A 13,329-nucleotide genomic window follows, 5' to 3' on the forward strand; every position below is an offset into this window, starting at 1 on the left:
TTGTTATTCAGCACATATAAGTATCTTAGTCACAATACATAAAAAATACTGACAGACACTGACATGAACACTTATAATTTTGGTGATTGCTGGAGACTGAATATTTGTATCCTCCCCAAACTCAGGTTGAAGCTCTATATTCCACTGGAATAGTATTTGAAGACAGAGCCTTTGGGAGGCAGTTAGGTTACATAAGATTATGAGAGTGGAGCCCCCTCAATGAGATTAGTGCCCTTCTAAGGAGAGGCCATCATGGAAGGCAGTCACCCGAACCCTGGAGGAGGGGTTTTACCAAGAGCATACATAGTTATAGAACTTTAGTTTCTCCCCCACATTATTTATTTGTATGGAACTAAAGACATTTTTAAAGGCAATACAAAGAAACCGAGATTCATTAGACCTTAGTTTTAGGACTAGCATTTATCTATCTGTGGGATGTGTATACAAATGAATTAAAATTTTTAAGTTCTTGAGTACAGCAGGACATGCCGCTTGAGTTTGAATAAAAGACTTTCAAAATTTTTGAACATACTCTCTCACCAAAAATAAAAAAAAATAGGATTTATTTCAAAGATTTCCTTTATTCTGCCATGTAGCTCTAAATATGCATACTAAATATTATGGTATTAGGGTTGTTCATAAACAACAGACCTATGCCTACTTTTCAAGTTTGAAATTGAACATTATTACTGATAATAGCTGAGGATTATTATGGTCAAGGCTATATAAGGAAAGGCTTTGATCTGTGACCAGACTGACTTTTTAATGTCTCCTGCACTTGTCCACACACTGATCTACTTATCCTTTGTTTTAGTCAGTTTTTTCACTGCTTTGACTAAAAGATCTTTGACTAAAACAATTACAGAGGAGGAAAAGTTTATTTGGGGGCTCATGGTTTCAGAATCTCAGTCCATAGACAGCTGATTCCATTCCTTGGGGCTCAAGGTGAAACAGAACATCATGGTGAAAGAATGTAGTAGAGGGAAGCAACTCACAGGATGATCAGGAAGAAGAGAGATCTCTACTTTTGAGACTCCAAAGGCACTCCCCCAATGACCCACCTTCTCCAGCCACACCTTACAGGCCTTCAATGACACTCAGTTAATCCCCATCATGGGATTTATTCATTAACTGGGTTAAGGCTCTCATAAACTAAACGTATCTCCTCTAAACCCTCTTTTATTGTCTCACCCATAAGTTTCTGGGGACACCCCACATCCAAACCATAACACTTCTCTTAGGCTACTCATTGGCATAATGACACCTAAGAAAAAAGATGAATTTGTCTAGCAGACACATATCCTGGATTGTTGCCTCACAGAGGGTAGAGGAAGAGGGTTGTAGAAGAAACGAGTGCTTAGAAACACATTCTGATGGATGTCCCTAAACAGGCAACACTTTCTCCCCAACCAGATCAAAGATTAATGAAGGACTGGGTCAAGAGACTAGTCATGTTTCTCTAGTGGAAATTGCTTGGTGTGGCAATAGGAGGAGTGGACAAGAAGTATTTTATAGCTCCTGCAAAGCACAGTGGTTTTGTATTGAACTCTTACATTTCAGAACCAATATGTTCCTGAGCATCTTGAAACTTATGTACATGTTTATACATAAGAGCATGCCCCACACGCACCAGTATGAATCTAGAGCTTGAGTTTGTACAAATTTCTGGGAGTGCGTCCAGGGATTTGGTTTAGAGTCTCAGTGGAGTCACCAGTCCTAAAATATTGAAGATTCACATATTGGACCATTTATGCTGTCATTTGGTAAAATAAATCATGAGATTGAATTGTTTTCCTCATCAAATATAAATTAATAGGTCAAAATTTTCAGATAGTTGACATGAGCTATAACAAATTATACATTTAATTATTTATCTTTAAATTTCCTTAGTTAATATGGTGATGCATTTGTGTAATGTGTTTGCCCTTTTCCTAAATTTGGTAATTTTACATGCTGTATCTCATACACAGTGGAGCATCATTTTAATAATAGAACTCAATTAACTGGGTCTACCCATAAGCATTAATATGAGCTCAAATCTTTATAGTAATTTAACAAAAACTCCTTGTTAATTCTTTAAGTGAAAAATAAATAGCATTTGCAAGAGGTGGAAAAAAGGGCTCTGAAGGAATCATAAAAGTTGATGTGGGTCCAGTGATTACAATGCTATCTAATTCTTGCTGTCCTCTCTGTTCCTCTATTATTTTTTTCTCTGTGTGTTGTTCCTTTATTCTCTTCTTTCCATATATCACTGTAAAGACATTGACGATTTTTGTTACAGGAAAAAAATATTTTTGTTACCTTTCTACTATGAAGTACATTATTTACATAGTTGAAGATGCAACAGTCACAATGTTTTTTTCATTACTTCATTCAGCAAACATTTACTAAATCCCTTCTAGATTTGGAGGTGTTAAGTCCACTTGAGGTAACACAGAGGTGACTAAAAGGTCATAGCTTTGAAGGAATTATAGCTTGGTCATTTTTGTGTATGGGTACATATATACACAATATTTAAAATATATATATATATATAATATATAAAAATTTTTATAGAAAATAAATATTATTACAATATGTAATAAAGTTCAGTATGATTAAAATACACATATAATAAAAATAAGTAAATATAAAATAGATATGTTATATTAAATATAACATTATTTGAATAGACTCAGGTTTCTCTTAGCTTTTTTGCTACTGTAACTAAAAGACCTGACAAGAACAATTATAAAAGTTTATTTGGGGGCTTATGGTTTCAGAGGTCTCAATCCATATATGGTCAACTTCATCCCCCAGGGTTCTAGATGAGGCTGAACATCACAGTACAAGAATGTGTTAGAGGGAATTTGCTCAACACATCACATCAGGAAACAGAGAGAGCTACACTCTTCAGGGGCAAATATACTCCAAAGGCATACCTCCAGAGACATAGGTTTTTTGTTGTTGTTGTAGTTGTTTTGTTTGTCTTTTGCTATGCAAAAATTTAATCTGTTAAAATAGTTACTCATTATTTAAATTTAAAGATTATTCAAAATTCTTGGTTAAACTGAGATATGAGGAAATTACTTATAACACAATGAATATTTACTGAAGCACAAATATTGTTTAGTTGTTGTCAAATTTTTGCATGGCAAAAGACAAGAAAACTATGCTTAATTTTTATGTGACATATTCAGCCAATATGCAACATCTAGCTATTAGCAAAACTCTCTTTTTAGCCAGTTCTCCAGTAGGACAAAGGTATGAGGAAGCCAACTAACTTTCTAAGGTTAATTATTCATCAGTAGCTGCTAGGAAATGGAAAAGAAGAAACTTTTTGATTTGTAAATCATTTAATGTAGCCACCTAATAACCCTTCTATACTTGGTAAGAATTTAGTACCACAGTTATTGGTTTTCTATATTTTGCTACCAAATAAAGTAATAGTAAAGAGAAGTTACTATTTCTGTGGAATCCTGCAAACAAAATGATCCTGAATTATTCTTTCTGCAAATATCAACCTGTATAAAATTTCCAAAAGAAACAATTTAAATTTAGTATAATACATGAGAACATAAAGAAAAATTAAAACAATGGCTCTAATAAATCACAATTTAAGATATTTGGTGAAAAATACTGTGGACATATTGAATTTTATTATGTTATGTAGATGTAATAAAAATATTAAAACCAGAATTTGATTACCATGGAAAGGAATTAAAATTAAAACTAGGATAGAGTGCCAGGGATCCCAGCAGCCTGCAGCAGGGCCCCGGAGATCCAGGCCAACTGATTCGCGTGGCCTGCCCTGCGGCGACAGAAGGAGTGGCGCCTCAGTGAAGCCATTAATTAACAAGCAGGGAGGTTAGGGAAGGCCATTAGGTGGAATCCCACCAGCCAAGCCCACACGGACCCTTGGGCCGAGCACGGGATCTCAGAAGGGGAAGGAAGCGGTACAGTCCCATCCCCCACAGCGGACACTCCACCGAGGCAGTCAGCGGCCACCATCCGGGAAAGCTGAAGGATACACCGCCACTCTCCTTCAGAGTGCAACATCAAAACAGGTCGGTGTCATTCAGCTCACCCCCCAGACAGCGGGAATTCGCATAAAATCTCTCCTAGGCTTGCCGGGAGAGGGAGTATCAAGCTGAGCCTCCATAAAGACTAGGAGGAAACCAGAGGCACCTGACCTCCAACCCCTCCTCCCAGTAGCAGCCAAAAGGAAACCTGGCTAGCCAGCGCTGGGGGAGGGGCAAGCAGAAAAAATCAAAGTGATAGAGTGCCAGGGATCCCAGCAGCCTGCAGCAGGGCCCCGGAGATCCAGGCCAACTGATTCCCGCGGCCTGCCCTGCGGCTACAGAAGGCGTGGCGCCTCAGTGAAGCCATTAATTAGCAAGCAGGGAGGTTAGGGAAGGCCATTAGGTGGAATCCCACCAGCCAAGCCCACACGGACCCTTGGGCCGAGCTCGGGATCTCAGAAGGGGAAGGAAGCGGTACAGTCCCATCCCCCACAGTGGACACTCCACCGAGGCAGTCAGCGGCCACCATCCGGGAAAGCTGAAGGATACACCGCCACTCTCCTTCAGAGTGCAACATCAAAACAGCGGACACTCCATCCAGGCAGTCAGCGGCCACCATCCTGGAAAGCTGAAGAATACACCACCACTCTCCAACAGCTTGCAACATCAAAACAGCCAGCAGCAGGACTCCGGAGATCCAGGCCAACTGATTTGCGCGGCCTGCCCCGCAGCTACAGAAGGCGTGGCGCCTCAGAGAAGCCATTAATTAGCAAGCAGGGAGGTTAGGGACTGCCATTAGGTGGAATCCCGCCAGCCAAGCCCACCGCCCACGCCCGGAACAGGCCCAGCGACCTGCCAGCATTGTAGTCACGACACCCCAATTGGAATAGGGACAGAGCAGAGCCGCCTTCCACTCCCGGAACAGGCCCAGAGAGCCGCCAGCGTGGTAGACACGTCACCCCAATTGGAGTAGGGGCACAGCCGCCGCCCGCACCTGCAAGGGAGACTTTTCAAGTATACAAGAGCAACATAAATAAATAGGGGGTAAATTTCAAAACACAAGAGTTGCACCAAGCAGAAAGAAAATCGAGCAGTATGAAAAGACAAGGAAAGAAAGGACCACAAGCAATGCAGGTCAACTCAACTTTAGAAGAGGTAATAGCTGCAACAGATGGAATATCAGAGAAAGAGTTCAGGATATATATGCTTCAGATGATCTGGAGTCTCAAGGAAGACATGAGACAGCAAAATCAGACAATGAAACATCACATTGACAAACAAATCCAGGAAGTAAAAGATCAATTTCACAGGGAGATAGAGGTAATAAAAAACAAACAAATTGAAATTCTAGAAATGCAGGAAACAATAAACCAACTTAAAAACTCAATTGAGAATACTACCAGCAGAGTAGATCACTTAGAAGAGAGAACATCAGACAATGAAGACAAAGTATTTCAACTGGAAAAGAACATAGACAGCTCAGCAAGTCTGCTAAGAAACCATGAGCAGAACATCCAAGAATTATGGGACAATATCAAAAGACCAAATTTAAGATTCATTGGGATACAGGAAGGCACAGAGCTCCATTCCAAAGGAATAAACAGTCTATTCAGTGAAATAATACGAGAAAACTTCCCAGAATTGAAGATTGAGACAGAATCCCAAATCCTAGAAGCCTACAGGACGCCGAATGTGCAAAATCATAAGAGATCCACACCTAGACACATTATAATGAAGATGTCCAACATACAGAATAAGGAGAGAATTTTAAAAGCTGCAAGAGAAAGAAAGCAGATTACATTTAGGGGTAAACCAATCAGGATAACAGCTGATCTCTCAACACAGACTCTGAAAGCTAGACGATCCTGGAATAACATATTTCAAACACTGAAAGACAATGGGCTCCAACCAAGAATCGTGTATCCGGCGAAATTAAGCTTCAGGTTAGAAGATGAAATTAAAACCTTCCACAATAAACAAAAGTTAAAAGAATTCGCAGCTAGAAAACCATCTCTTCAAAAAATCCTTGGCAAAACATTACAGGAAGAGGAAATGGAAAATAACATTGAAAACCAACAATGGGAGGTAGGACAGTAAAGGGGGGAAAGTAGTCAAAGAGGATAACAAATCAGGTTTAGTAACATCAATAAACAAATATGGATAGAAGAACAAACTATATCTCAATAATAACCCTAAATGTTAATGGCTTAAACTCACCAATTAAGAGACACAGGCTAGGAGAATGGATCAAAAAACAAGACCCAACAATATGCTGTCTACAGGAGACGCATTTGATAGGAAAAGATATACATAGACTGAAGGTGAAAGGTTGGGAAAAATCATATCACTCATATGGACCGCGGAAACAAGCAGGAGTGTCCATACTCATATCTAATAAAATAGATTTCAAGCCAAAGCTAATCAAAAGGGATATAGAAGGACACTTCATACTGCTCAAGGGAACCATACACCAACAAGACATAACAATCATAAATATATATGCCCCAAATAATGGTGCAGCTGTGTTCATCAAGCAAACTCTTCTCAAGTTCCAGAGTCTAATAGACCAACATACAATAATCATGGGAGACTTCAACACACCTCTCTCACCACTGGACAGATCTTCCAAACAAAAGTTAAATAAGGAAACTATAGAACTCAATAACACAATTAACAACCTAGACTTAATTGACATATATAGACTATACCACCCAACATCAAGTAGCTACACTTTTTTCTCAGCAGCACATGGAACCTTCTCAAAAATAGACCATATACTATGTCACAGGGCAACTCTTAGACAATACAAAGGGGTAGAGATAATACCATGCATCTTATCTGATCATAATGGAATGAAACTGAAAATCAATGATAAAAGAAGAAAGGAAAAATCAAGCATCACCTGGAGAATGAACAATAGGTTGCTGAGTGATCAATGGGTTTTAGAAGACATCAAGGAGGAAATTAAAAAATTCCTAGAGTTAAATGAAAACACAGACACAACGTATTGGAATCTATGGGACACATTGAAAGCAGTTCTAAGAGGAAAATTCATTGCTTGGAGTTCATTCCTCAAAAAAAGAAAAAACCAACAAATAAATGATCTCATACTTCATCTCAAAATCCTAGAAAAAGAAGAGCAAAACAACAGCAAAAGAAGTAGAAGGCAAGAAATAATTAAAATCAGAGCTGAAATTAATGAAATTGAAACAAAAGAAACAATTGAAAAAATTGACAAAACTAAAAGCTGGTTCTTTGAAAAAATAAATAAAATTGACAGACCCTTAGCCATGCTAACGAAGAGAAGAAGAGAGAGAACCCAAATTACTAGCATACGGGATGAAAAAGGCAATATCACAACAGACACTTCAGAAATACAGAAGATAATCAGAAATTACTTTGAATCCTTATACTCCAATAAAATAGAAGATAGTGAAGGCATAGATAAATTCCTTGAGTCCTATGATCTGCCCAGATTGAGCCAGGAGGATATAGACAACCTAAACAGACCAATAACAATAGAGGAAATAGAAGAAACCATCAAAAGACTACCAACTAAGAAAAGCCCAGGACCGGATGGGTATACAGCAGAGTTTTACAAAACCTTTAAAGAGGAACTAACACCAATACTTTTCAAGCTATTTCAGGAAATAGAAAAAGAGGGAGAACTTCCAAATTCATTCTACGAGGCCAACATCACCCTGATTCCGAAACCAGACAAAGACACATCAAAGAAGGAAAACTACAGACCAATATCTCTAATGAACCTTGACGCAAAAATCCTCAATAAAATTCTGGCGAATTGGATTTAAATACATATCAAAAAAATTATACATCATGATCAAGTAGGATTCATCCCTGGGATGCAAGGCTGGTTTAATATACGGAAATCAATAAATGTTATTCACCACATCAATGGACTTAAAAATAAGAACCATATGATCATCTCGATAGATGCAGAAAAAGCATTCGACAAAGTACAGCATCCCTTTATGTTCAAAACGCTAGAAAAATTAGGGATAACAGGATCATACCTCAACATTGTAAAAGCAATCTATGATAAGCCTCAGGCCAGCATCATTCTGAATGGAGAAAAATTGAAGGCATTCCCTCTAAGATCTGGTACAAGACAGGGATGCCCTCTCTCACCACTTCTGTTCAACATAGTCCTAGAAACACTGGCCAGAGCAATTAGACAGTCAAAAGAAATTAAAGGCATAAAAATAGGAAAAGAAGAACTTAAATTATCACTATTTGCAGATGATATGATTCTATACCTAGCAGACCCAAAAGGGTCTACAAAGAAGCTATTAGAGCTAATAAATGAATTCAGCAAAGTGGCAGGATATAAGATCAACACGCATAAATCAAAGGCATTCCTGTATATCAGCGACAAATCCTCTGAAACCAAATGAGGACAACTACTCCATTCACAATATCCCCCCCAAAAATAAAATACTTGGGAATCAACCTAACAAAAGAGGTGAAAGATTTATACAATGAAAATTACAGAACCCTAAAGAAAGACATAGAAGAAGACCTTAGAAGATGGAAAAACATACCCTGCTCATGGATAGGCAGAACTAACATCATCAAAATGGCGATATTACCAAAAGTTCTCTATAAGTTCAATGCAATGCCAATCAAAATCCCAACAACATATCTTGTAGAAATAGATAAAAGAATCATGAAATTCATATGGAATAATAAAAGACCCAGAATAGCAAAAACAATACTAAGCAGGAAGTGTGAATCAGGCGGTATAGCGATACCAGACTTCAAACTATACTACAGAGCAATAGTAACAAAAACAGCATGGTACTGGTACCAAAACAGGCGGGTGGACCAATGGTACAGAATAGAGGACACAGTAACCAATCCACAAAACTACAACTATCTTATATTTGATAAAGGGGCTAAAAGCTTGCAATGGAGGAAGGATAGCATCTTCAACAAATGGTGCTGGGAAAACTGGAAATCCATTTGCACCAAAATGAATCTGAATCCCTATCTCTCGCCGTGCACAAAAGTTAACTCAAAATGGATCAAGGAGCTTGATATTAAATCAGAGACATGGCATCTGATAGAAGAAAAAGTTGGTTATGATCTACACGCTGTGGGATCGGGCTCCAAATTCCTCAATAGGACACCCATAGCGCTAGAGTTAACAAATAGAATCAACAAATGGGACTTACTCAAACTAAAAATTTTTTTCTCAGCAAAAGAAACAATAAGAGAGATAAACAGGGAGCCTACATCCTGGGAACAAATCTTTACTCCACACACTTCAGATAGAGCCCTAATAACCAGAATATACAAAGAACTCAAAAAATTAGACAATAAGATAACAAATAACCCAATCAATAAATGGGCCAAGGACCTGAACAGACACTTCTCAGAGGAGGACATACAATCAATCAACAAGTACATGAAACAATGCTCACCATCGCTAGCAGTCAGAGAAATGCAAATCAAAACTACCCTAAGATACCACTCACTCCAGTAAGACTGGCAGCCATTAGGAAGTCAAACAACAATAAGTGCTGGAGAGGATGCGGGGAAAAGGGCACTCTTGTTCATTGCTGGTGGGACTGCAAATTGGTGCAGCCAATTTGGAAAGCAGTATGGAGATTTCTCGGAAAGCTGGGAATGGAACCACCATTTGACCCAGCTATTCCCCTTCTCGGTCTATTCCCTAAAGCCCTAACAAGAGCATGCTACAGGGACACTGCTACATCGATGTTCATAGCAGCTCAATTCACGATAGCAAGACTGTGGAACCAGCCTAGATGCCCTTCAATAGATGAATGGATAAAAAAAATGTGGCATTTATACACTATGGAGTATTACTCTGCATTAAAAAATGACAAAATCATAGAATTTGGAGGGAAATGGATGGCATTAGAGCAGATTATGCTAAGTGAAGCTAGTCAATCTTTAAAAAACAAATACCAAATGACTCCTTTGATATAAGGGGTGTAAACAAGGACAGGGTAGGGACCAAGAGCTTGAGAAGAATATTTACAGTAAACAGGGATGAGAGGTGGGAGGGAAAGGGAGTGAGAAGGGAAATTGCATGGAAATGGAAGGCGATCCTCAGGGTTATACAAAATGTCATATAAGAGGAAAGGAGGGGTAAGACAAGAGAATACAAATGGAAGAAATGATTTACAGTAGAAGGGGTAGAGAGAGAAAAGGGGAGGGGAGGGGAGGGGAGGGGGGATAGTAGACAATAGGACAGACAGCAGAATACATCAGACACTAGAAAGGCAATATGTCAATCAATGGAAGTGTAACTGATGTGATACAGCAATTTGTATACGGGGTAAAAGCGGGAGTTCATAATCCACTTGAATCAAACCGTGTAATATGATGTATTAGAACTATGTAATGTTATGAACGACCAATAAAAAAAAATAATTTACCCTGGATTAGAAAATTCGATAACCAAAGTGGTAGAAATAGCTATATAGTAATAAAAGACTTTTACATTGAGAAAGTACTTTAAAAATAACAGGAGTGAATTTTCATGTATGGACTTATCAAGATCTCTTTTGGTTATTTATTTGTAATTTTAGCCATTTTCTGTGTATTTGAATTGGCAGATAAGTAACCTCATAAGTCAAATGTTTTAGTTTTAATAAAGCACATTCATTCTAACTTTATATCACATTATAGGATTTGTATATATTATTAGAAGAAATTTAAAGTTGGGTACTGATTCTGTATGCTAATTTTCTGGACCATCTAGAACTTATTATTTGGTATAATTTAAAAAATACTTAAGGTCTTTTTGTAATATACTGTTTATCTGTTCTCTCACTGTCTTTGAAATAATTTCACCTAGTTAATCATTAAAAAAAAAAATAAAGTATTAAAAACGAAAAAAAAAAACGCTTTTCAAATCTAAAAAAAATAAAATAAAATAAAATAAAATTAAAACTAGCTTTTTTTCTAATTAAAGGAAGCTAGGAAATCTAGTGTACTTGGTAATACATGGCATGCTTTATCTTTTTAATTAAATCTCAATAATATCTACCCAAAATGATTTTTCCATACAATATTAAGTAGATATTAGTAGATGAGAGAGGTGTCACACAGCCTGCATATTAAGTATCATGGGGATTAGAAATATTGGTGTGCACTTGTATGATATGTTCTCTATGGAAACACAAATCAACATCTAATAATTTGATTTATATGAAATATGTAATGTTTAAAATTACAGAGACAAGTAATTAACCAAGCCTGGGGAACTGGACTGGGGAGACTCTGATGGTGTGATGATGGCTGACATCACATTTCCTTCTCATTTTCAGTTTTCCATGTGGGAAGTAGCCTTCTTGTAGTATTACTGCATGTAATAACCCTCAGATGCACTTATTTTCCTTCCTTCCCTTTACCCCTACCTTCATTTCCTTCCTTTCTGGCTGCTCTATTTTTCTGCCTATCCATTCTCTTCCTCCATCTACCAGAATTAGGAGATAGCTTAATTAGGAATATATGGAATTAAAATGCCAAGGTCCTAATCTTTTGTCTAGTGTCTAATAATTCAATTAAATAATAATTCCTCAATGCCCCTGAGTGTGGGTATACCTTCAAGAATGCCTACCACATAAATACACAAGCATACACTCACTAAAGGATTACACTAAAGGGAGCCATTTTTGAAACTGCTTTGAATATTTCTGAAAGAGCTCCCTCAGAGTATGAGTGTTAGGGAGAGATGGGAGCCATAGGTACATGTTTCTTATTCTACCATTTAGTTTGTATTCTGTTTGAAAACTAGGTTCCACCAATCTCATGAATTTTAATCATATTTGGGGCTATAGTGCTTTTTGCAATAATGTCTCCCTTTTTGGTCTCCAGCTCCATGGAAACCAACCAGCAGACACTATGCCAAGCTAAAGACATTATGATGTTGTCAGGGCTAGTGTGGAGTGTTCACCAGGGGTGTCTCTGATTCCTCACTATTATGATTGGGTTAACTCTTCTGATAAACCAGTTGCTAGTGTTGTTATGGGGCTAATTTCTCAAGGCCCTGCTTCTGACCAGTTCAACCATTCTGAAAACACCTGGTTGCTAATCTTACCTCAACTTAAGATAGAGATATTTTATGTGTTCTGCAACTGAATGCTAACAGAAACATTTAATTAACTAGACAGTGATAAGACTCTGAATGTTTGAAGACTTTTGAATTAATTCTATGATATTTTATACTGGACTAACATTCTCAGTTAAATTTCACTTGAGCCAATTAAGACTAAATTATATTTCATGCTGGATGGTATAGGAAGAAGTCTAGAAGTATTCTGAGAGATGAAGAAATACTTCTGTGAGAGTTCAAAAGAGATGAACCTCCAAATGCAATGTGTAGTGGTAGAGAATTGTCTACAGTGTTTAAATTGTAAGGGTGTTGTCTTCCTAACATGGTAGTCCATAAATGTAAGGAAGACAATGTACAAGTCCTTCTGATCAAAGGAATAGAGTACTTGAGAAATCAACTTGATTTCTCCATTCTTAGAAAATTACAAGCTGCTACTTTTTGCACATAGAGGCAGAAAGAAAATATACTGCAAATCTGTGCATGTGAACATTTCTGGTTTTTAATTGCCTCATTTGGCTGAGAAATAAACTGTGATGGGAAGAAACTCTGACAAATGGGTTGGAGAATTACTTTTTAATCATCTTGAGCCATTGAAAACAATACTATGAAAGGAAAAAATCAATTGTGGATTATGAATTTTCAGTTTTGTTAGTTCGCAAGAAGTAAGTAGTAATAAGAAAAGAAGTTAGTGAACTTTCCAATCCACTGGCTTTCTAGTAACTTAGCTCCTAGGTCAGGTGGAAAAAAAAAACTTGAATTTTTTCTGTGGTCATTGTATTAGAAGAGCATCATATGATTGATAGCAATGAAATTGTCAACCAACAAATAGAGCCAGCATTCATCTCCAAGAGAATTATTCTGATTCCCTCCAACCCAGCCTGTTTTATGTCCACAACGGAGACAGGCTCCATCACCTCCAGCTGCAACACTATGACTGAAGCTAGCTGTACACTCATCCTCCTTTTGTTACCTGGACCAGGGACATTTTACCAGAGGAGCCAAGGGTTTCAGGGTAAGAAGACTCTCCACAGCCCATCACTCCTTCTCCCCTGTAGGATTCATCAGGCCTGGAACAGGTACCAGGTGTCTTAGCTCTCACATATGGGGAAGTGAGAAGTCCTCATTGCAATGAAAGGCTTGCAGGGGCATTAAATGATAACATTGTGTTTTCAAAATGGGTGAGGAGCCCAGGAGACCAAGACTCATTATGTTTCTATGTTC

The 13,329-nt window shown here is 37.8% G+C and overlaps 1 pseudogene; it reads right to left on the bottom strand.

Moving 5' to 3' along the window:
• LOC144256433 (transcription factor BTF3 homolog 4 pseudogene) overlaps positions 1–13,329 on the bottom strand; it is a 135,832-nt pseudogene that overhangs the window by 2,954 nt on the left and 119,549 nt on the right.

Source organism: Urocitellus parryii, chromosome 8 (assembly GCF_045843805.1).
Source record: "Urocitellus parryii isolate mUroPar1 chromosome 8, mUroPar1.hap1, whole genome shotgun sequence".
Classification (NCBI taxonomy): Eukaryota; Metazoa; Chordata; class Mammalia; order Rodentia; family Sciuridae; genus Urocitellus; species Urocitellus parryii.